The 26684-nt window shown below is 44.2% G+C and overlaps 1 long non-coding RNA gene across 2 annotated transcripts; it reads right to left on the bottom strand.

The window, feature by feature from the left end:
* Window positions 1-1221: 1221 nt before the first annotated feature.
* LOC138851792 (uncharacterized) lies at window positions 1222-25684 on the bottom strand. Of its 2 annotated transcripts, none has more exons than XR_011391400.1 (4): window positions 25651-25684; window positions 21061-21180; window positions 6179-6298; window positions 1222-2416 (listed from the first exon to the last, which is right to left on the bottom strand). It is a non-coding gene; the product is annotated as an uncharacterized lncRNA (long non-coding RNA). The 2 variants fall into 2 exon arrangements; XR_011391401.1 differs by lacking the exon at window positions 25651-25684 and adding an exon at window positions 22998-23020.
* Window positions 25685-26684: the final 1000 nt, after the last annotated feature.

Raw genomic sequence — 26684 nt, 5'->3', positions numbered from 1 at the left:
CAACACCCTAACTCCGATAGATTTCGAAAAAGCCATTGACAACATACCCACGCACTCGACCCCGGGCCCAGACTCGTGGAACTCTGTATTCATTAAGAACTGCAAGAAACCCCTCTCGCGTGCCCTAAGTACACTATGGAGGAGGAGCTTGGACATGGGTGAAATTCAACAGTCACTTAAAACAACGGATATAACCCCACTCCATAAAGGTGGCAGCAAAGCATTAGCTAAGAACTATAGACCAATAGCTCTGACGTCCCACATCATAAAAATCTTTGAAAGAGTGCTAAGAAGCAGGATTGCAAATCACCTGGATTCCCAAAATCCGCACAATCCAGGGCAACATGGGTTCAGGGCAGGTCGCTCCTGCCTCTCACTGGGCAACGGAAAACACTGATGTTCAGTGAGACAAATTCCAACTACCCCGTTATGGAAAACTGGAGGAGATAATTAGAACTTAGTATACTACAAACTCTGGCCATACAATAGAGCGGAAAAATAATGGGAGGGACCTGGGAGTGGTAATGTCTGAGGATCTCACTTTCAAGAATCACAACAGTGCCAGATGGATATTGAGAACGTTCAAAACAAGAGATGCCAAGCCAGTGATGATCCTCATTAAATCATTTGTTCTCTCTAGGTTAAAATACTGCTGCACATTAACATCTCATTTCAAAGCAGGTGAAATTACAGACCTAGAGAGTGCACATAGAACCTTTACTGTACGTATAAGTTCTGTCAAACACCTCAACTGCTGGGAACTCTTGGAGGCACCTGACTTGTACTCGTTGGAACGCAGGCGAGAGAGATATATCATAATCTACATTTGGAAAATCCTAGAAGGGATGATCCCGAATCTGCACACACAAATCACTCCCTACGAAAGTAAAAGACTGGGCAGGCGATGCAAATTACCCCCAATGAAAAGTAGGGGCGCCATTGGTACACTAAGAGAAAACACCATACGTGTCAGGGGTCCAAGACTGTTCAACAGCCTCCCACCAAGCATAAGGGGAATTACCAATAGGCCCCTGGCTGCCTTCAAAAGGGAGCTGGACAGATACTTAAAGTCGGTGCCAGATCAGCCGGGCTGTGGTTCTTACGTTGAACTACGTGCGGCTAGCAGTAACAGCCTGGTTGATCAGGTCCTGATCCACCGGGAGGCCTGGTCGTAAACCGGGTCGCGTGGCGTTGATCCCCGGAATACCCTCCAGGTATATAGTCAGTTCTCTTATGAAATATTATATTTGTAAATTTTTGGTAGTCCGTACATAAACGCTGGTCTGGGATTACTGGGTACTTAACAGTGTAACTTCTTACTCTGTGTCATCTATCATAACTGTACCAGTGGTATACAATACCGACAACATGATATATATACATTGTCAGGATGTATACGAGTCGTATACAATACCGAGAAGATGAAGAATTAGACAGGTGTCTCATTCTTCATCTTGTCAGGATTGTATACCATATAGTACAACATATTAGACACAGCAACATCATGTAATCTTGCCTACTCCTGGTCCATCCCTGGGTATGACCTGCTTAAACTAGGGAATACCGCTTACCAGTGACGATGCCTTCAGTTTATCTGACTCCAGTATACAAGCTCACTTCTTGCTGCCTACTCTTAGGCTGGGACCCTGATTACCTCATCTTCAATCTTCAACCTCCTCAGTCTTTTGTAGTGTACTGATAAAGCCAGTGCTTGGCGAAACGTTTACAGAATAAAGATACCCAGATATTGCATATGTCTAAGTCTTCATTTACCATAACTCCCACAATCACCTTATTAAGTTTAATGAGGCCAGACTTACCAATGAAGAGGACCTATTTAATAGCCATGTCTGTTAAGTGCAAGGATTGTAATCAACACTGTCGTCCACAACACTGACACCTACATCGTTTCTCAAGTCTTGGCTAAACTAATTTCAACGCAGCAAACACTGTTATTAGACGGGTAGCAGACCAGCTCCTCTGCACCAGACCTCGCCTTCTTTTAACCATTACATAATTTGCTTATTCTCATTCCTACACTGGACTGACAAAAACTCCCCAGGAAAAACACCTCTCGATAACTATTCTGGAACTATACGTGTCTTATCTCACAGCTCTAAGAATGTATCTCCAAAGCATATGGTAATAAGTCACTCTGTCTGATTTTTTTTTGGGTTATCCTAGGTTCTCTACACATATGCTATGTATGATAATCTATGTAACTGTATTTGTGTATACCTGAATAAACTTACTTGCTTATTTAGCTCTGTAGATTAACTTACAGTGTACAACGTACCTTAGAACAGCCGACTTCATCACTGGAATCTGGACAATCACCTGTTCCATCGCACTTCCAGGAAAGAGGTATGCATTTATCTTTTGATAAACACTTAAACGTATTTTCTGTACATGATACCTGCAAGAACCAGATTCTGAAGTAGCACAGAATAAACAGCGAGTAGATTAATTATATGAGAAACCCTCATTTTAAAACAACATGGTGTAATGTGGAATACAATTTTTATTCTATTCTCATTTCAAATTCTCAACTATTTTGCTTTGTCCGAAGTTAAGACGAACATCCATGTAACCAGTTAATTTGGTATCCCCGAAGGGAACCTTAAGGAGGATTCCTGAATTGTTTTAACTGTTTTCTCTTTTCTTTCTCAAACTTCCCTTTTTTATTTTGCTGGTAACTGGAGAATGTCTCATTAAATCGGCTTCAAAATTTTAACACTTGTGCAGGGTCACTGAGGCAAGGAATGATGCAGCAGGTTTCTAGTCTGGATCTAATAACTTGAGAAGGATCGCTAACCTAATCAGCCATAACCCACAGACATCCTCTATTCTACACAATGTCCGTGGTTCGATCCCCAGTACAGGTGGAAACATTCGGGCGTGTTTCCTTAAGACACCTGCTGTCCCTGTACACCTAGCAGTAAATAGGTATCAGGATGTTAGCCGACCGGTATGGGTAACATCCTGGAGACAAAATTGACCTAATCTGCCCGAAATGCTCTGCATAACTCGGGGCTTTCTACAGCCCATGACTGACTGATGTCAGCTATGGTCTGTGTAAGTTGTATCATGTACTTGTTGAAATAAAGGTTATTATTATAGGCTGGAGACGAATTAACGTAGGCTTAGGTATGAGTGACGTAGTATCCCTGAAATAGTAAAAGACGAAGGCAGTCGCACATTCGTTCTAACACACAGGCTCATTTATGGTACGACAAGCTCACTCACTGTTGATAAATTAGACAAGAATTCATCCTTCAATACATAAAAACATACAATGCTTACTGGCCTATGCAAGGAAGGTCCAAGTGTTGAATAGTACTGTAAATACACCAGTGTGCTACCACTCACCCTGTGTAATACATCAGTGTGCTACCACTCACCCTGTGTAATACATACCACTCACCCTGTGTAATACATCAGTGTGGTACCACTCACCCTGTGTAATACATCATTGTGCTACCACTCACCCTGTGTAATACCACTCACCCTGTGTAATACCACTCACCCTGTGTAATACATCAGTGTGCTACCACTCACCCTGTGTAATACCACTCACCCTGTGTAATACCACTCACCCTGTGTAATACCACTCACCCTGTGTAATGCAGATGAATGGTTCAGAGAACCGACATGTTGATAAATTAGACACATGTGCAACTCTTGGGTATCTTTATTGAGGAAACGTTTCGCCACACAGTGGCTTCATCAGTCCATACAAAGGAGAATCTTGAAGAACAGGAGGAGAATGAGGTAATCAGTCCCTCAACCTTGAGTCGATGTGGTCAGTCCATCAATCTTGAATAGAATACGGCATACGTGCGGAGAAGGAGCTTATAAACCGTTGGCAGGAGAGGTGCAGCAGTCATAGGTCGTGTAACATTTGTTCAATGTGGAAGTAGGTCGTGCCCAAGAATTAGGCAAGCGAAGAATTCCCAAGTATTAAGATCCCAAGAAGTTGCAGTGTCTGACAGGTTTGTAGATGAATGGTTCAGAGAACCGACATGTCACATTTGTTGAACAAATGTGACACCACCTATGACTGCTGCACCTCTCCTACCAACGGTTTATAAGCTCCTTCTCCGCACGTATGCTGTATTCTATTCAAAATTGATTGAGACTCAAGGTTGAGGGACTGATTACCTCATTCTCCTCCTGTTCTTCAAGATTCTCCTTTGTATGGACTGATGAAGCCACTGTGTGGCGAAACGTTTCCTCAATAAAGATACCCAAGAGTTGCACATGTGTCTAATTTATCACCCTGTGTAATACACCAGTGTGCTACGACTCACCCTGTGTCATACACCAGTGTGCTACCACTCAGCCTGTGTCATACACCAGTGTGCTACCACTCACCCTGTGTCATACACCAGTGTGCTACCACTCACCCTGTGTCATACACCAGTGTGCTACCACTCAGCCTGTGTCATACACCAGTGTGCTACCACTCACCCTGTGTAATACACCAATGTGCTACCACTCAGCCTGTGTCATACACCAGTGTGCTACCACTCACCCTGTGTCATACACCAATGTGCTACCACTCACCCTGTGTCATACACCAGTGTGCTACGACTCACCCTGTGTCATACACCAGTGTGCTACCACTCAGCCTGTGTCATACACCAGTGTGCTACCACTCACCCTGTGTCATACACCAGTGTGCTACCACTCACCCTGTGTCATACACCAGTGTGCTACCACTCAGCCTGTGTCATACACCAGTGTGCTACCACTCAGCCTGTGTCATACACCAGTGTGCTACCACTCAGCCTGTGTCATACACCAGTGTGCTACCACTCAGCCTGTGTCATACACCAGTGTGCTACCACTCAGCCTGTGTCATACACCAGTGTGCTACCACTCAGCCTGTGTCATACACCAGTGTGCTACCACTCACCCTCTGTCATACACCAGTGTGCTACCACTCACCCTCTGTCATACACCAGTGTGCTACCACTCACCCTGTGTCATACACCAGTGTGCTACCACTCACCCTGTGTAATACACCAGGGTGCTACCACTCTCCTTGTGTAATACACCAGTGTGTTACGACTCACCCTGTGTCATACACCATGGTGCTACTACTCACCCTGTGTCATACACCTATGTGTTACCGCTCACCCTGTGTCATACACAAGTGTGCTACCACTCACCATGTGTAATACACCAGGGTGCTACCACTCTCCCTGTGTAATACACCAGTGTGTTACCATTCACCCTGTGTCATACACCAGGGTGCTACCACTCACTGTGTAATACACCAGGGTGCTACCACTCACTGTGTAATACACCAGGGTGCTACCACTCACCCTGTGTAATACACCAGGGTGCTACCACTCACTGTGTAATACACCAGGGTGCTACCACTCACCCTGTGTAATACACCAGTGTGCTACCACTCACCCTGTGTAATACACCAGTGTGCTACCACTCACCCTGTGTAATACACCAGGGTGCTACCATTCACCCTGTGTAATACATCATGGTGCTACCACTCACCCTGTGTCATACACCAGTGTGCTACCACTCACCCTGTGTAATACACCAGGGTGCTACCGCTCACCCTGTGTAATACACCAGTGTGCTACCACTCACCCTGTGTCATACACCAGCGTGTTACCACTTACCGCGTCATACACCAGTGCTACCACTCACCTTGTGTCATACACCAGGGTGCCACCACTCACCCTGTGTCATACACCATGGTGCTACCCGTCACCCTGTCATACACCATGGAGCTATCACTCACTCTGTGTCATACACCAGTGTGCTACCACTCATCCTGTGTCATACACCAATGTGCTACCACTCTCTGTGTCATACACCAGTGTGCTACCACTCATCCTGTGTCATACACCAATGTGCTACCACTCTCTGTGTCATACACCAGTGTGCTACCACTGTCATACACCAGTGTTGTTGAACCACTGACCCGTGTCATACACCAGTGTGTTGTTGTACCACTCCCAGTGTCATACACTAGGGTGTTGTTGCACCAGTCACCCGTGTCATACACCAGGGTGTTGTTACACCACTCATGCGTGTCATACACCAGGGTGTTGTTGTACCACTTCCCCGATGTGTCAAACAACAGATACTATTTACATGATGCATCAGATAAGTCATGTTTAAAGTGCTGTCTTGAGCTCCTACTTACCTGGCTACAGCCACTTTCGTCACTTGAATCCTGACAGTCATTATCTCCATCACACCTCCAGTCCAGATTTATGCACTTGTTGTTAATGGCACACTTGAACTCCCCGTCTGTACACACAACCTGAGGGGAAACTAACATTCTCACTGTGTTTGTTTTTGCTAAAAAAAAGTGAATATATAATACTATTTAACAATAATAAGAATTATATTTTAAAGTTATCAACTAAGCTTTCAAAAATTATTCAGAATTAAATCTAAAAAAAAAAGTGTTTTTAATAAATGTGTTGGGGATAAAGGTAGTTCATATGCTTTTGTTTAAAATATGAAATGTAAACTGTATCACAATGATTGTGGGCAGAGGCGCCGTACTGAATTTAATATGTGAACTAGGGACTGAGTTTTGCAATGTGATCCGGAGTTCTCGAAGGTCAGTTGGGGGTTTTCTGCCTGCATTTGTAATTTGGAACACGTGTTAATGTTCCCTGCTGAAGAACTGTGACAAGAATTTGCAGGACCTCAAGAATTACATGTGGATGGCAGAAGATAAGGGAAGTGCACCATTAGTCCTTGCATTATATCTCTAGCTGGCCAGTGTTGGGTCTAGGTGTTCGGCAGGTGTTGAGGTGTGATCCATCTTCAGTAATTAAATGGTAAGTGTTAATACCAATTATATTTTGTGTACCCATTAAGCCTAATTGTATACAGTCCACAACTTCAATTACCAGAGTAGCTGGTTTTAATATTATAATTATTAATTTAATGTCAGGTCTAGCTTTTTGTGTGAGTAACGAAGTGGGCAGTCGAGGGAGCTACAGTTCAGTGACCTACTGTGACCAAGTCCCACTTGCTTCACCCAAATTACTTGCATGTAATAATTCAGGTAATACTCTGTAAGTCTCATGCAGGTAATTTACTCAATAATAATTCACAATAGGCCTTTGGTCCTAACGAACTCTGATATGTAATCAGGAAAAAATTAATTTAAAGATTTGGTTGAAAATAATGGATTGCTGGGTTCACATATAATTGGAAACAATTAAATGGGTGATGAATGTTGCAGCGAGGAGAAGGCTGGAGGCAGTGGAGATGTCATGTCTGAGGGCAATGTGTGGTGTGAATATAATGCAGAGAATTCGTAGTTTGGAAGTTAGGAGGAGGTGCGGGATTACCAAAACTGTTGTCCAGAGGGCTGAGGAAGGGTTGTTGAGGTGGTTCGGACATGTAGAGAGAATGGAGCGAAACAGAGTGACTTCAAGAGTGTATCAGTCTGTAGTGGAAGAAAGGCGGGGTAGGGGTCGGCCTAGGAAAGGTTGGAGGGAGGGGGTAAAGGAGGTTTTGTGTGCGAGGGGCTTGGACTTCCAGCAGGCATGCGTGGGCGTGTTTGATAGGAGTGAATGGAGACAAATGGTTTTTAATACTTGACGTGCTGTTGGAGTGTGAGTTAAGTAACATTTATGAAGGGGTTCAGGGAAACCGTCAGGCCGGACTTGAGTCCTGGAGATGGGAAGTACAGTGCCTGCACTCTGAAGGAGGGGTGTTAATGTTGCAGTTTAAAAACTGTAGTGTAAAGCACCCTTCTGGCAAGAGTGGAGTGAATGATGGTGAAAGTTTTTCTTTTTCGGGCCACCCTGCCTTGGTGGGAATCGGCCAGTGTGATAATAATAATAATAATAATAATAATAATAATAATAATAATAATAAATTAATGGCGTTTGTGTAATGGATTACAGTTGCCACAATTACTTGGATTTGCATGCCCAGTGGGGCTGGAATTATTTCTTATACATTCGTAGTATAAATGGAGTTGTGCAATTATATAAATTAATTGCTATGCTCAGTGAGGCTAGGATTGTAATTGCTATAATTGTTAATTTGCTAAGCCCAGTTAGGGCTAGGAATGAAAATTGTCTTCTTTCTGATTATAATAGTAATTATAATTATTTTGTTAAGCCAGGAAATATTTGGCTACTATATTTGGTTCATATAATAATTATAATTATTCTGCTAAGCCAGGTAATATTTGGTGCATATTGTAATATTTATACCAGTGTCTCATTGTATAATTTGTATAACCAGTGTTCATTAATTGAGTCTAATACATAAAGGAGCCATGGATGAAGGTAATGTAATTAATGCAGATAAGTCTATGGGAATTAAGGCTATAAAGGCCTCATTAAAAGTAAAAAAGGTCATGTGACCAGAACCTACAATAAATGCCTGGAATTGGTGGCAGAAGAAATTGAATAAGGCTCATTTAGAATTATATATGGAATTATTAGAGAATAGGTATGGAAATAAATGGTATAAAATACCGACACAATGGAAATATAAACACAAATGCAGTATAATGTGATCCTTTATTGACAACGTTTCACCCACACAGTGGGCTTTTTCAAGTCACACACGGATCTACCTGGGGTTGGAAGGTACGAGAGTATTTATAGTCATGTTCAGAATGTTGAGGTCAGGTGGAGAATGCTGCATCTGATGATCTACCGGGTGGGGTTATAGAGTCTTGGGTAGCTTGGCAGGGGTATTGGACAAGTTGTGAGTAGACCTTCTGCAGTGTTCTATGTTCTTATGTGGGATAGCGATGAAGAAGTTTCTTGGCGAGTGGTTCAGCTATGTTATAGAAGCCATTGTTCTACAGAAACTCAAGACTTATAGCCACAGAAGACAACACTCAATACAGAAGAATCCTGGAATCATCGCTTATCTCTACAACCAACAATTTCAACCAGAACAATGGCTTCTATAACATAGCTGAACCACTCGCCAAGAAACTTCTTCATCGCTATCCCACATAAGAACATAGAACACTGCAGAAGGTCTACTCACAACTTGTCCAATACCCCTGCCAAGCTACCCAAGACTCTATAACCCCACCCGGTAGATCATCAGATGCAGCATTCTCCACCTGACCTCAACATTCTGAACATGACTATAAATACTCTCGTACCTTCCAACCCCAGGTAGATCCGTGTGTGACTTGAAAAAGCCCACTGTGTGGGTGAAACGTTGTCAATAAAGGATCACATTATACTGCATTTGTGTTTATATTTCCATAGCAGAAGCAGCCTTACCTGTGGTGAATGTAAAAATTCGGGATAAAAGGCGTAAATCAAAAAATGTAACTGCATAATTGGACCAGGGATCTCAACGCACATTCCTAAAACGTAGCTGCCTTATTGGTATGAAAGTGCAGGAGGGTGGATCCTACAAATTTAAGATTATCTGGTTTTCTGTCAGATAGAAGGACCCAGTTGTACGACACTGTTTATGTAAATATCGGGAATGAGACAAAACGTAGCAATGCAGTTACAGTTGAAAGGCTTCCACAGAATATCTCTACAATAGGGCTTAGTGGAACTACGGAGAAGCTTTCACAAAACGGTGTAGAATTGGCACTTGTGCAAATAATGACTCAGTGGGGCCAATAAATCTTCTAATAGGGAGTGATTATGCTTCATTTGTACAGGTTATGTTAAGGAAATGTGGTATCACTCTTAAAAACAGCAGGAGGCCATGAAATATATAAGAACATAAGAAAGAAGGAACACTGCAACAGGCCTACTGACCCATGCGGAGCAGGTTCATGTCCCCCCCCCCCCGGATTATCCCAATGACCTACCCAGTCTGGTCACCCCCACTCAAGGATGGAGCACTGTACCAGACCCAGCAGCACAAGCTAGTCAGGTCCAACTCACACCCACCCACACCCACTCATGTATTTATCTAACCTATTTTTAAAACTACACAACGTTTTAGCCTCAATAACAGTACTCGGGAGCTTGTTCCACTCATCCACAACTATTACCAAACCAGTACTTTCCTATATCCTTCCTGAATCTGAATTTTTCCAACTTAAAACCATTGCTGCGAGTCCTGTCTAGGCTGGAAATTTTCAGCACGCTGTAATAATTAATAACTAAATGGAACGGTAAATATTTATTATTGTTATAATCTAATAGTGTTAATAAATGGATAGAGATGAAATTAAATTGTTAAAGGAAAAATTTGTAAAAGGTTCAATAATAGATAAAGTAGGTCTATATTTAAATGATATTGTAATTAGGTGAAGGTGTGGAGTTAATAAAAGTATTAGTCAGAGGGATGAAGTATTAGTCAGAGGTGGTTTGGTCATTTAAAGAGAATGGATCAAAGTAGAATGACATGGAGAGCGTATAAATCTGTAGGGGAAGGAAGGCGGGGTAGGGGTCGTCCTCGAAAAGGTTGGAGGGAGGGGGTAAAGGAGGTTTTGTGAGCGAGGGGCTTGGACTTCCAGCAAGCGTGCATGAGCGTGTTAGATAGGAGTGAATGGAGACGAATGGTATTTGGGACGTGACGATCTGTTGGAGTGTGAGCAGGGTAATATTTAGTGAAGGGATTCAGGGAAACCGGTTATTTTATATAACCGGACTTGAGTCCTGGAAATGGGAAGTACAATGCCTGCACTTTAAAGGAGGGGTTTGGGATATTAGCAGTTTGGAGGGATATGTTGTGTATCTTTATACGTATATGCTTCTAAACTGTTGTGTTATGAGCACCTCTGCAAAAACAGTGATTATGTGTGAGTGAAGTGAAAGTGTTGAAATGATGATGAAAGTATTTTCTTTTTGGGGATTTTCTTTCTCTTTTGGGTCACCCTGCCTCGGTGGGAGACGGCCGACTTGTAAAAAAAAAAAAAAAAAAAAAAAAAAAAAAAAAAAAAAAAAAAAAAAAAAAAAGGTGCAGAGACAGGTTACAAATGAATTGTGTGAACATATAATGTATCATATCTTTATACCAAACCCCATTCTCTGATAATTTTAATTATAAATTTTTAAAAATTGTAAGGAAAGGTGGAATACAAAAATAATTTCAGTTAATTAAGTCGTTTAGCAACGAATTCTGAAGCCCAGCCGCCGTGTTTTACCTGGAGTTTACCTGGAGAGAGTTCCGGGGGTCAACGCCCCCGCGGCCCGGTCTGTGACCAGGCCTCAGAAAAATTTCCTAAATTTGCTTGTAACATAAGAAGAACATAAGAACGAAGGAACACTGCAGAAGGCCTACTGGCCCATGCGAGGCAGGTCCAAGTCCCTACCGGCTTAAGCCAATGCACCCAACCTAGTCAGGTCAGGTCACATTGACTTAAGGGAGGAACACGGCAACCGACCTGTTAGCACAAGCTATCAGGTCTAACTCACACCCACCCACATCTACTCATGTATTTATCCAACCTATTTTTAAAGCTACACAACGTTCTGGCCTCTATAACGGTACTTGGGAGTTTGTTCCACTCATCCACAACTCTATTACCAAACCAGTACTTTCCTATATCCTTCCTGAATCTGAATTTTTCCAACTTAAAACCATTGCTGCGAGTCCTGTCTAGGCTAGATATTTTCAGCACACTATTTAAGAACATAAGAACATAAGAACGAAGGAACACTGCAGAAGGCCTACTGGCCCATGCGAGGCAGGTCCAAGTCCCTACCGGCTTAAGCCAATGCACCCAACCTAGTCAGGTCAGGTCACATTGACTTAAGGGAGGAACACGGCAACCGACCTGTTAGCACAAGCTATCAGGTCTAACTCACACCCACCCACATCTACTCATGTATTTATCCAACCTATTTTTAAAGCTACACAACGTTCTGGCCTCTATAACGGTACTTGGGAGTTTGTTCCACTCATCCACAACTCTATTACCAAACCAGTACTTTCCTATATCCCTCCTGAATCTGAATTTTTCCAACTTAAAACCATTGCTGCGAGTCCTGTCTAGGCTAGATATTTTCAGCACACTATTTACATCCCCTTTATTTATTCCTGTCTTCCACTTATAAACCTCAATCATATCCCCCCTAATTCTACGTCTTTCTAGAGAGTGCAGTTTCAGGGCCCTTAGTCTATCCTCATAGGGAAGGTTTCTGATACATGGGATCATCTTTGTCATCCTCCTTTGTACATTTTCCAGAGAATTTATATCCATTCTGTAATACGGTGACCAAAACTGTGCAGCATAATCTAAATGAGGCCTAACCAAGGATGTATAGAGTTGAAGAACAACCTGAGGACTCCTATTATTTATGCTTCTTGATATGAAGCCAAGGATTCTATTAGCTTTATTGCGAACACTTATGCACTGTTGTCTTGGTTTCAGATTACTGCTAACCAGAACTCCTAAATCTTTTTCGCAATCCGTAATATTAAGATCTACATTATTTAGTTTATATGTGGCATGGTTATTGTCCTGTCCAACATTTAGAACTTTGCATTTGTCTATATTAAACTGCATCTGCCACTTCTCCGACCACTGCATCAGTCTATTCAAATCTTCCTGGAGTGCTCGAATGTCCTCGTCAGAATGAATTCGACGGCCTATTTTGGTGTCATCGGCAAACTTGCCGATGTCGCTCTTTATGCCCTCATCTATGTCGTTTATGTAGATTGTGAACAGCAGGGGGCCCAACACTGACCCCTGTGGAACACCGCTCGTGACGCTTCCCCACTCTGATTTCTCCCCATTTATGCAAACTCTCTGCTGCCTATTTGTCAACCATGCCTCTATCCAGGAAAAAATTTCTCCTCCTATTCCATGTGCTTTAATTTTCCTCAATAGTCTCTGATGTGGGACCCTGTCAAAAGCCTTACTGAAGTCCATATACACAATATCATATTCATTACCATGATCTACCTCCTCAAATACCTTAGTGAAAAAAGTTAATAAATTCGTAAGGCAGGAACGCCCCTTTGTAAAACCATGCTGAGATTCGTTGATTAATTTATGCTTTTCAAGGTGGCTACGAACTGCCTCGGCAATTATTGATTCCATAAATTTTCCCACTATGGAGGTTAGGCTTATTGGTCTATAGTTCGAAGCTAAGGACCTGTCACCTGTTTTGAAAATAGGTATCACATTTGCCATTTTCCACTTATCTGGCACCATGCCAGTTTGTAGTGATATGTTGAAAAGATTAGCCAAAGGTGTGCTAAGCTCCTCTTTACATTCCTTTAGAACCCTTGCATACAGTTCATCAGGGCCAGGACCATGTCACTTGTGACCCTAATAGTGCACAGTTTATTATCGTCCTGTTCTACATAATTTATCATTACTGGAATATCGCTGGTATCCTCCTGTGTAAAAACTGAGAGGAAGTATGTGTTAAAAATTCTACACATTTCCTTATCACTGTCAGTGAGCTGACCCGAGGAACTTTTGAGTGGGCCTATCTTGTCCCTGATCTTACTTCTGTATACCTGAAAGAATCCTTTTGGGTTAGTCTTCGATTCTCTTGCAACTTTAACCTCATAATCTCTATTTGCTTTTCTAATTCCCTTTTTTATTTCTCTCTTTAACTGAATATATCGATTTCTTAATTGCCCCTCTCCTCTTTTGATTTGCCTATATATTGCCTAGATATGTAGATATAAATTCAAATGTACACCTGTTAACCCTTTTGGGGCCTAGTTCCCATGCCTTTTGTGCATCCATATGCTCTTGCGCTACGTGTGGATCTTTTTTTTACAGAATTTTCCTAAAGGTAGAACATATAAATGAATAATATAATAATTAGGTATTAAAATGTGATGCCATTTGGACACTTCGAGAAATTTTAAGTGAAGGGGTGTGTCATGCACCAGGGTGTTGTTGTACCACTCACCTGTGTCATGCACCAGGGTGTTGTTGTACCACTCACCTGTGTCATGCACCAGGGTGTTGTTGTACCACTCACCTGTGTCATGCACCAGGTTGTTGTACCACTCACCTGTGTCATGCACCAGGGTGTTGTTGTACCACTCACCTGTGTCATGCACCAGGGTGTTGTTGTACCACTCACCTGTGTCATGCACCAGGGTGTTGTTGTACCACTCACCTGTGTCATGCACCAGGTTGTTGTACCACTCACCTGTGTCATGCACCAGGATGTTGTTGCACCATTCACCTGTGTCATACACCAGGATGTTGTTGCACCATTCACCTGTGTCATGCACCAGGGTGTTGTACCACTCACCTGTGTCATGCACCAGGTTGTTGTTGTACCACTCACCTGTGTCATGCACCAGGTTGTTGTTGTACCACTCACCTGTGTCATGCACCAGGGTGTTGTTGTACCACTCACCTGTGTCATGCACCAGGTTGTTGTACCACTCACCTGTGTCATGCACCAGGTTGTTGTACCACTCACCTGTGTCATGCACCAGGTTGTTGTACCACTCACCTGTGTCATGCACCAGGGTGTTGTTGTACCACTCACCTGTGTCATGCACCAGGTTGTTGTACCACTCACCTGTGTCATGCACCAGGGTGTTGTACCACTCACCTGTGTCATGCACCAGGTTGTTGTACCACTCACCTGTGTCATGCACCAGGTTGTTGTTGTACCACTCACCTGTGTCATGCACCAGGGTGTTGTTGTACCACTCACCTGTGTCATGCACCAGGGTGTTGTTGTACCACTCACCTGTGTCATGCACCAGGTTGTTGTTGTACCACTCACCTGTGTCATGCACCAGGGTGTTGTTGTACCACTCACCTGTGTCATGCACCAGGGTGTTGTTGTACCACTCACCTGTGTCATGCACCAGGGTGTTGTTGTACCACTCACCTGTGTCATGCACCAGGGTGTTGTTGTACCACTCACCTGTGTCATGCACCAGGGTGTTGTTGTACCACTCACCTGTGTCATGCACCAGGGTGTTGTTGTACCACTCACCTGTGTCATGCACCAGGGTGTTGTTGTACCACTCACCTGTGTCATGCACCAGGTTGTTGTTGTACCACTCACCTGTGTCATGCACCAGGGTGTTGTTGTACCACTCACCTGTGTCATGCACCAGGTTGTTGTACCACTCACCTGTGTCATGCACCAGGGTGTTGTTGCACCATTCACCTGTGTCATACACCAGGATGTTGTTGTACCACTCACCTGTGTCATGCACCAGGGTGTTGTTGTACCACTCACCTGTGTCATACACCAGGGTGTTGTTGTACCACTCACCTGTGTCATGCACCAGGGTGTTGTTGTACCACTCACCTGTGTCATGCACCAGGTTGTTGTTGTACCACTCACCTGTGTCATGCACCAGGTTGTTGTACCACTCACCTGTGTCATGCACCAGGGTGTTGTTGTACCACTCACCTGTGTCATGCACCAGGGTGTTGTTGTACCACTCACCTGTGTCATACACCAGGATGTTGTTGCACCATTCACCTGTGTCATGCACCAGGGTGTTGTTGTACCACTCACCTGTGTCATGCACCAGGGTGTTGTACCACTCACCTGTGTCATACACCAGGATGTTGTTGCACCATTCACCTGTGTCATACACCAGGGTGTTGTTGTACCACTCACCTGTGTCATACACCAGGGTGATGTTGCACCGCTCACCTGTGTCATACACCAGGGTGTTGTACCACTCACCTGTGTCATACACCAGGGTGATGTTGCACCGCTCACCTGTGTCATACACCAGGGTGTTGTACCACTCACCTGTGTCATACACCAGGGTGGTGTTGTACCACTCACCTGTGTCATACACCAGGGTGGTGTTGTACCACTCACCTGTGTCATACACCAGGGTGCTTTTGTACCACACACCTGTCATACACCAGGGTGATGTTGCACCGCTCACCTGTGTCATACACCAGGGTGGTGTTGTACCACTCACCTGTGTCATACACCAGGGTGGTGTTGTACCACTCACCTGTGTCATACACCAGGGTGGCGTTGTACCACTCACCTGTGTCATACACCAGGGTGGTGTTGTACCACTCACCTGTGTCATACACCAGGGTGCTTTTGTACCACACACCTGTCATACACCAGGGTGATGTTGCACCGCTCACCTGTGTCATACACCAGGGTGTTGTTGCACCACTCACCTGTGTCATACACCAGGGTGTTGTTGTACCACTCACCTGTGTCATACACCAGGGTGTTGTTGTACCACTCACCTGTGTCATACACCAGGGTGTTGTTGTACCACTCACCTGTGTCATACACCAGGGTGATGTTGCACCACTCACCTGTGTCATACACCAGGGTGTTGTTGTACCACTCACCTGTGTCATACACCAGGGTGTTGTTGTACCACTCACCTGTGTCATACACCAGGGTGGTGTTGTACCACTCACCTGTGTCATACACCAGGGTGATGTTGCACCGCTCACCTGTGTCATACACCAGGGTGTTGTTGTACCACTCACCTGTGTCATACACCAGGGTGGTGTTGTACCACCCACCTGTGTCATACACCAGGGTGATGTTGCACCGCTCACCTGTGTCATACACCAGGGTGTTGTTGTACCACTCACCTGTGTCATACACCAGGGTGTTGTTGTACCACTCACCTGTGTCATACACCAGGGTGTTGTTGTACCACTCACCTGTGTCATACACCAGGGTGATGTTGCACCGCTCACCTGTGTCATACACCAGGGTGATGTTGCACCGCTCACCTGTGTCATACACCAGGGTGTTGTTGTACCACTCACCTGTGTCATGCACCAGGTTGTTGTACCACTCACCTGTGTCATGCACCAGGTTGTTGTACCACTCACCTGTGTCATGCACCAGGTTGTTGTTGTACCACTCACCTGTGTCATGCACCAGGTTGTTGTACCACTCACCTGTGTCATGCACCAGGTTGTTGTTGAACCACTCACCTGTGTCATACACCAGGATGTTGTTGTACCACTCACCTGTGTCATACACCAGGTTGTTGTTGAACCACTCACCTGTGTCATACACCAGGATGTTGTTGTACCACTCACCTGTGTCATGCACCAGGGTGTTGTTGAACCACTCACCTGTGTCATACACCAGGATGTTGTTGTACCACTCACCTGTGTCATACACCAGGATGTTGTTGTACCACTCATCTGTGTCATGCACCAGGGTGTTGTTGTACCACTCATCTGTGTCATACACCAGGGTGATGTTGCACCACTCACCTGTGTCATGCACCAGGGTGTTGTTATACCACTCACCTGTGTCATGCACCAGGGTGTTGTTATACCACTCACCTGTGTCATGCACCAGGGTGTTGTTATACCACTCACCTGTGTCATGCACCTGGTTGTTGTTATACCACTCACCTGTGTCATGCACCAGGATGTTGTTATACCACTCACCTGTGTCATGCACCAGGTTGTTGTTATACCACTCACCTGTGTCATGCACCAGGGTGTTGTTATACCACTCACCTGTGTCATGCACCAGGGTGTTGTTGTACCACTCACCTGTGTCATGCACCAGGGTGTTGTTATACCACTCACCTGTGTCATGCACCAGGTTGTTGTTATACCACTCACCTGTGTCATGCACCAGGGTGTTGTTGTACCACTCACCTGTGTCATGCACCAGGGTGTTGTTATACCACTCACCTGTGTCATACACCAGGGTGTTGTTGTACCACTCACCTGTGTCATACACCAGGGTGTTGTTGTACCACTCACCTGTGTCATGCACCAGGGTGTTGTTGTACCACTCACCTGTGTCATGCACCAGGGTGTTGTTGTACCACTCACCTGTGTCATACACCAGGGTGTTGTTGTACCACTCACCTGTGTCATACACCAGGGTGTTGTTGTACCACTCACCTGTGTCATGCACCAGGGTGTTGTTGTACCACTCACCTGTGTCATACACCAGGGTGTTGTTGTACCACTCACCTGTGTCATACACCAGGGTGTTGTTGTACCACTCACCTGTGTCATGCACCAGGGTGTTGTTGTACCACTCACCTGTGTCATACACCAGGGTGTTGTTGTACCACTCACCTGTGTCATGCACCAGGGTGTTGTTGTACCACTCACCTGTGTCATACACCAGGGTGTTGTTGTACCACTCACCTGTGTCATGCACCAGGGTGTTGTTGTATCACTCACCTGTGTCATACACCAGGGTGTTGTTGTACCACTCACCTGTGTCATACACCAGGGTGTTGTTATACCACTCACCTGTGTCATGCACCAGGGTGTTGTACCACTCACCTGTGTCATACACCAGGGTGTTGTTGTACCACTCACCTGTGTCATGCACCAGGGTGTTGTACCACTCACCTGTGTCATACACCAGGGTGTTGTTGCACCACTCACCTGTGTCATGCACCAGGGTGTTGTTATACCACTCACCTGTGTCATGCACCAGGGTGTTGTACCACTCACCTGTGTCATACACCAGGGTGTTGTTATACCACTCACCTGTGTCATACACCAGGGTGTTGTTATACCACTCACCTGTGTCATACACCAGGGTGTTGTACCACTCACCTGTGTCATGCACCAGGGTGTTGTTATACCACTCACCTGTGTCATGCACCAGGGTGTTGTACCACTCACCTGTGTCATACACCAGGGTGTTGTTATACCACTCACCTGTGTCATACACCAGGGTGTTGTTATACCACTCACCTGTGTCATACACCAGGGTGTTGTACCACTCACCTGTGTCATGCACCAGGGTGTTGTTATACCACTCACCTGTGTCATACACCAGGGTGTTGTACCACTCACCTGTGTCATGCACCAGGGTGTTGTTATACCACTCACCTGTGTCATACACCAGGGTGTTGTTGTACCACTCACCTGTGTCATGCACCAGGGTGTTGTTATACCACTCACCTGTGTCATGCACCAGGGTGTTGTTGTACCACTCACCTGTGTCATGCACCAGGGTGTTGTTATACCACTCACCTGTGTCATGCACCAGGGTGTTGTACCACTCACCTGTGTCATACACCAGGGTGTTGTTGTACCACTCACCTGTGTCATACACCAGGGTGTTGTTGTACCACTCACCTGTGTCATACACCAGGGTGTTGTTGTACCACTCACCTGTGTCATACACCAGGGTGTTGTTGTACCACTCACCTGTGTCATACACCAGGGTGTTGTTGAACCACTCACCTGTGTCATACACCAGGGTGTTGTTGTACCACTCACCTGTGTCATACACCAGGGTGTTGTTGCACCACTCACCTGTGTCATACACCAGGGTGTTGTTGTACCACTCACCTGTGTCATACACCAGGGTGTTGTTGTACCACTCACCTGTGTCATACACCAGGGTGTTGTTATACCACTCACCTGTGTCATACACCAGGGTGTTGTTGCACCACTCACCTGTGTCATACACCAGGGTGTTGTTGTACCACTCACCTGTGTCATACACCAGGGTGTTGTTGTACCACTCACCTGTGTCATACACCAGGGTGTTGTTGTACCACTCACCTGTGTCATACACCAGGGTGTTGTTGTACCACTCACCTGTGTCATACACCAGGGTGTTGTTGTACCACTCACCTGTGTCATACACCAGGGTGTTGTTGTACCACTCACCTGTGTCATACACCAGGGTGTTGTTGTACCACTCACCTGTGTCATACACCAGGGTGTTGTTGTACCACTCACCTGTGTCATGCACCAGGTTGTTGTTGTACCACTCACCTGTGTCATACACCAGGGTGTTGTTGTACCACTCACCTGTGTCATACACCAGGGTGTTGTTGCACCACTCACCTGTGTCATACACCAGGGTGTTGTTGCACCACTCACCTGTGTCATACACCAGGGTGTTGTTGCACCACTCACCTGTGTCATACACCAGGGTGTTGTTGTACCACTCACCTGTGTCATACACCAGGGTGGTGTTGTACCACTCACCTGTGTCATACACCAGGGTGTTGTTGTACCACTCACCTGTGTCATACACCAGGGTGTTGTTGTACCACTCACCTGTGTCATACACCAGGGTGTTGTTGTACCACTCACCTGTGTCATACACCAGGGTGTTGTTGTACCACTCACCTGTGTCATACACCAGGGTGGTGTTGTACCACTCACCTGTGTCATACACCAGGGTGTTGTTGTACCACTCACCTGTGTCATACACCAGGGTGTTGTTGCACCACTCACCTGTGTCATACACCAGGGTGTTGTTGCACCACTCACCTGTGTCATACACCAGGGTGTTGTTGTACCACTCACCTGTGTCATACACCAGGGTGTTGTTGTACCACTCACCTGTGTCATACACCAGGGTGTTGTTGTACGAATCACCTGTGTCATACACCAGGGTGTTGTACCAATCACCTGTGTCATACACCAGGGTGTTGTACCAATCACCTGTGTCATACAGCAGGGTGTTGTTGTACCAATCACCTGTGTCATACAGCAGGGTGTTGTTGTACCACTCACCTGTGTCATACACCAGGGTGTTGTTGTACGAATCACCTGTGTCATACACCAGGGTGTTGTACCAATCACCTGTGTCATACACCAGGGTGGTGTTGTACCACTCACCTGTGTCATACACCAGGGTGTTGTTGTACGAATCACCTGTGTCATACACCAGGGTGTTGTACCAATCACCTGTGTCATACACCAGGGTGTTGTACCAATCACCTGTGTCATACACCAGGGTGTTGTTGTACCACTCACCTGTGTCATACACCAGGGTGGTGTTGTACGAATCACCTGTGTCATACACCAGGGTGTTGTTGTACGAATCACCTGTGTCATACACCAGGGTGTTGTACCAATCACCTGTGTCATACACCAGGGTGTTGTACCAATCACCTGTGTCATACACCAGGGTGTTGTGCCAATCACCTGTGTCATACACCAGGGTGTTGTACCACTCCTCCGCGTCATACACAAACATGCTGTATCACTTATCACTTACCCGATGTGTCATACAACAGATACTATTTACATGATGTATCAGACAACAAGTCAATTTTGAAGCCATACCCCCGGCCGGGATTGAACTCCAGCCCGTCGCGTTAGCCACTAGACCGCGGGTTCAATCCCGGCCGGGGGTATGGTTTATTTGCAATCGTGTCATTACGATTTCTTGAGTCAATTTTGAAGTGCTGTCTTGAGCTCCTACTTACCTGGCTACAGCCAATTTCATCACTTGAATCCTGACAGTCATTATCTCCGTCACACCTCCAGCCCAGATTTATGCACGTGTTGTTAATGGCACACTTGAACTGCCTGTCTGTACACACAACCTGAGGGGAAACTAACATTCTCAATGTGTTTGTTTTTGCTTAAAAAAATTGTATGAGTAATACTGTTTGACAATACTAAGAATTATATTTGAAAGTTATCAACTAAACTTACAAAAATTATTCAGAATTAAATCTAAAAGTGTTTTTAATAAATGTGTTGGGGATAAACAAAGTTCATACGTTTTTGTCCAAAATCTGAAATGTAAAGTATCACAATGACTATCCTTCTAGCGTTGACCTGACTGGCTTTCTCCTCTCATGTTTCTGTTTATCCTTGCCTCTTTAACTAGTCTTATGACCTTCTGTTTTTCTCTTATACTTGAAACTGATCCGGGAACTCAAACGTCGCCTTCATTTTTATTTACAATTTATCGTAAACTGAATAAAAAAAAAGAGCTGCATATGTTTGATTATAATCTAGAAATTCTAATCCTTCCCATAAGGTCAGAGTTTGAATAAATAATTTAGAAAATCTGCTAGTTGATGAGATACTTGTGCAATATTTGGGAACTTTTAGCCAGGAAAAGTTTCTTGTATATTCCTAAATATTGAACAAGTGTTTATTTATCAAGGTTCAAGTTGTTGTATTTAACATTTTAATAAATTTTGAAGTGAATAACAGGTACCAGTGAAGCAAATACTGACATACCCATCCACACTGGAACTACGCAAGTAGATTTTCCCGGGCCGGAAGTACCGGCAAACCTCGAATGAAATGAATGATTTTTACACTAACTTTCACGCATACGAGAGCAGGTGAGGAGAGACGTCTTTGTGGACAGTTGCTTAGTAGTGTGTTGGAGCGGGAATGATAGACTGGAAAGTTTTATTTAGTGTTATTACTTCATCACAACCATCTATCATTTAAATGATCAGTGTTATTACATCACAACCGTCTTCATCACATGAATCACCAGTGTTATTACCTCATCACAACCATCTTCATCACATGAATCACCAGTGTTATTACCTCATCACAACCATCTTCATCACATGAATCACCAGTGTTATTACCTCATCACAACCATCTTCATCACATGAATCACCAGTGTTATTACCTCATCACAACCATCTTCATCACATGAACCACCAGTGTTATTACCTCATCACAACCATCATCACATGAACCACCAGTGTTATTACCTCAACACAACCATCTTTGTCACATGAACCACCAGTGTTATTACCTCATCACAACCATCATCACATGAACCACCAGTGTTATTACCTCAACACAACCATCTTCGTCACATGAACCACCAGTGTTATTACCTCATCACAACCATCTTCATCACATGAACCACCAGTGTTATTACCTCATCACAACCATCTTCATCACATAAACCACCAGTGTTATTACCTCATCACAACCATCTTCATCACATGAATCACCAGTGTTATTACCTCATCACAACCATCTTCATCACATGAACCACCAGTGTTATTACCTCATCACAACCATCTTCATCACATGAATCACCAGTGTTATTACCTCATCACAACCATCTTCATCACATGAATCACCAGTGTTATTACATCACAAGAATCACCAGTGTTATTACCTCATCACAACCATCTTCATCACATGAACCACCAGTGTTATTATCTCATCACAACCATCATCACATGAACCACCAGTGTTATTACCTCATCACAACCGTCATCACACGAACCACCAGTGTTATTACCTCATCACAACCATCATCACATGAACCACCAGTGTTATTACCTCATCACAACCGTCTTCATCACATGAACCACCAGTGTTATTACCTCATCACAACCGTCTTCATCACATGAACCACCAGTGTTATTACCTCATCACAACCATCTTCGTCACATGAACCACCAGTGTTATTACCTCATCACAACCGTCTTCATCACATGAACCACCAGTGTTATTATCTCATCACAACCATCATCACATGAACCACCAGTGTTATTACCTCATCACAACCGTCTTCGTCACATGAACCACCAGTGTTATTACCTCATCACAACCGTCTTCGTCACATGAACCACCAGTGTTATTACCTCATCACAACCATATTCATCACATGAATCACCAGTGTTATTACCTCATCACAACCATCTTCATCACATGAACCACCAGTGTTATTACCTCATCACAACCATCTTCATCACATAAACCACCAGTGTTATTACCTCATCACAACCATCTTCATCACATGAATCACCAGTGTTATTACCTCATCACAACCATCATCACATGAACCACCAGTGTTATTACCTCATCACAACCATCATCACATGAACCACCAGTGTTATTACCTCATCACAACCGTCTTCATCACATGAACCACCAGTGTTATTACCTCATCACAACCGTCTTCATCACATGAACCACCAGTGTTATTACCTCATCACAACCGTCTTCATCACATGAACCACCAGTGTTATTACCTCATCACAACCGTCTTCGTCACATGAACCACCAGTGTTATTACCTCATCACAACCGTCTTCATCACATGAACCACCAGTGTTATTACCTCATCACAACCATCATCACATGAACCACCAGTGTTATTACCTCATCACAACCATCATCACATGAACCACCAGTGTTATTACCTCATCACAACCATCACATGAACCACCAGTGTTATTACCTCATCACAACCGTCTTCATCACATGAACCACCAGTGTTATTACCTCATCACAACCGTCTTCATCACATGAACCACCAGTGTTATTACCTCATCACAACCATCTTCATCACATGAACCACCAGTGTTATTACCTCATCACAACCATCATCACATGAACCACCAGTGTTATTACCTCATCACAACCATCATCACATGAACCACCAGTGTTATTACCTCATCACAACCGTCTTCATCACATGAACCACCAGTGTTATTACCTCATCACAACCGTCTTCATCACATGAACCACCAGTGTTATTACCTCATCACAACCATCTTCATCACATGAACCACCAGTGTTATTACCTCATCACAACCATCATCACATGAACCACCAGTGTTATTACCTCATCACAACCGTCTTCATCACATGAACCACCAGTGTTATTACCTCATCACAACCGTCTTCATCACATGAACCACCAGTGTTATTACCTCATCACAACCGTCTTCGTCACATGAACCACCAGTGTTATTACCTCATCACAACCGTCTTCATCACATGAACCACCAGTGTTATTACCTCATCACAACCATCATCACATGAACCACCAGTGTTATTACCTCATCACAACCATCATCACATGAACCACCAGTGTTATTACCTCATCACAACCATCACATGAACCACCAGTGTTATTACCTCATCACAACCGTCTTCATCACATGAACCACCAGTGTTATTACCTCATCACAACCGTCTTCATCACATGAACCACCAGTGTTATTACCTCATCACAACCATCTTCATCACATGAACCACCAGTGTTATTACCTCATCACAACCATCATCACATGAACCACCAGTGTTATTACCTCATCACAACCATCATCACATGAACCACCAGTGTTATTACCTCATCACAACCGTCTTCATCACATGAACCACCAGTGTTATTACCTCATCACAACCGTCTTCATCACATGAACCACCAGTGTTATTACCTCATCACAACCATCTTCATCACATGAACCACCAGTGTTATTACCTCATCACAACCATCATCACATGAACCACCAGTGTTATTACCTCATCACAACCGTCTTCATCACATGAACCACCAGTGTTATTACCTCATCACAACCGTCTTCATCACATGAACCACCAGTGTTATTACCTCATCACAACCGTCTTCGTCACATGAACCACCAGTGTTATTACCTCATCACAACCGTCTTCATCACATGAACCACCAGTGTTATTACCTCATCACAACCATCATCACATGAACCACCAGTGTTATTACCTCATCACAACCATCATCACATGAACCACCAGTGTTATTACCTCATCACAACCATCACATGAACCACCAGTGTTATTACCTCATCACAACCGTCTTCATCACATGAACCACCAGTGTTATTACCTCATCACAACCATCTTCATCACATGAACCACCAGTGTTATTACCTCATCACAACCATCATCACATGAACCACCAGTGTTATTACCTCATCACAACCATCATCACATGAACCACCAGTGTTATTACCTCATCACAACCGTCTTCATCACATGAACCACCAGTGTTATTACCTCATCACAACCGTCTTCATCACATGAACCACCAGTGTTATTACCTCATCACAACCATCTTCATCACATGAACCACCAGTGTTATTACCTCATCACAACCATCATCACATGAACCACCAGTGTTATTACCTCATCACAACCATCATCACATGAACCACCAGTGTTATTACCTCATCACAACCGTCTTCATCACATGAACCACCAGTGTTATTACCTCATCACAACCGTCTTCATCACATGAACCACCAGTGTTATTACCTCATCACAACCATCTTCGTCACTTGAACCACCAGTGTTATTACCTCATCACAACCATCTTCATCACATGAACCACCAGTGTTATTACCTCATCACAACCATCTTCGTCACATGAACCACCAGTGTTATTACCTCATCACAACCGTCTTCATCACATGAACCACCAGTGTTATTACCTCATCACAACCGTCTTCATCACATGAACCACCAGTGTTATTACCTCATCACAACCATCTTCGTCACTTGAACCACCAGTGTTATTACCTCATCACAACCATCTTCATCACATGAACCACCAGTGTTATTACCTCATCACAACCATCTTCGTCACATGAACCACCAGTGTTATTACCTCATCACAACCGTCTTCATCACATGAACCACCAGTGTTATTACCTCATCACAACCGTCTTCATCACATGAACCACCAGTGTTATTACCTCATCACAACCATCTTCATCACATGAACCACCAGTGTTATTACCTCATCACAACCGTCTTCATCACATGAACCACCAGTGTTATTACCTCATCACAACCGTCTTCATCACATGAACCACCAGTGTTATTACCTCATCACAACCGTCTTCATCACATGAACCACCAGTGTTATTACCTCATCACAACCGTCTTCATCACATGAACCACCAGTGTTATTACCTCATCACAACCGTCTTCATCACATGAACCACCAGTGTTATTACCTCATCACAACCATCTTCATCACATGAACCACCAGTGTTATTACCTCATCACAACCGTCTTCATCACATGAACCACCAGTGTTATTACCTCATCACAACCGTCTTCATCACATGAACCACCAGTGTTATTACCTCATCACAACCGTCTTCATCACATGAACCACCAGTGTTATTACCTCATCACAACCGTCTTCATCACATGAACCACCAGTGTTATTACCTCATCACAACCGTCTTCATCACATGAACCACCAGTGTTATTACCTCATCACAACCGTCTTCATCACATGAATCACCAGTGTTATTACCTCATCACAACCATCTTCGTCA

This window comes from Cherax quadricarinatus, unplaced genomic scaffold (assembly GCF_038502225.1).
Source record: "Cherax quadricarinatus isolate ZL_2023a unplaced genomic scaffold, ASM3850222v1 Contig2141, whole genome shotgun sequence".
Taxonomy (NCBI): domain Eukaryota; kingdom Metazoa; phylum Arthropoda; class Malacostraca; order Decapoda; family Parastacidae; genus Cherax; species Cherax quadricarinatus.
The sequence above is the reverse complement of the archived record's forward strand: the minus strand, read 5'-3'. Positions and strand labels throughout refer to the sequence as shown.